The following is a 386-nucleotide window of genomic DNA, read 5'->3' on the forward strand; positions in this document are numbered from 1 at the left end:
CATGCGAGTGCATGCGCACACACACAGACACACACACTACAAATGCAAGGCTCTGGGAGTCATGCGAGTGCATGCGCACACACACAGACACACACACACACAAATGCAAGGCTCTGGGAGTCATGCGAGTGCATGCGCTCACACACAGACACACACACACAAATGCAAGGCGCTGGGAGTCATGCGAATGCATGCGCACACACACAGACACACACACTACAAATGCAAGGCTGCGGGAGTCGGTAGAGTGCTTCACACATGTGTTATCCCAGGGGATAGACATCTGAGGATCAGGATTTCAAGGCTATGCCTCTGCTACATAGTAACTTCCAGGACAGTCTGGGATACATGAGACCTTGTCTCAGAAAAGAAAAAAAAATGTGTAA

General features: G+C 50.0%; 1 protein-coding gene across 4 annotated transcripts in view; it reads left to right on the plus strand.

The window, feature by feature from the left end:
- Cap1 (cyclase associated actin cytoskeleton regulatory protein 1) overlaps positions 1 to 386 on the plus strand; it is a 27679-nt gene that overhangs the window by 21556 nt on the left and 5737 nt on the right. The window lies entirely within an intron of this gene.

This window comes from Microtus ochrogaster, chromosome 10 (genome assembly GCF_000317375.1).
Source record: "Microtus ochrogaster isolate Prairie Vole_2 chromosome 10, MicOch1.0, whole genome shotgun sequence".
Lineage (NCBI taxonomy): Eukaryota > Metazoa > Chordata > Mammalia > Rodentia > Cricetidae > Microtus > Microtus ochrogaster.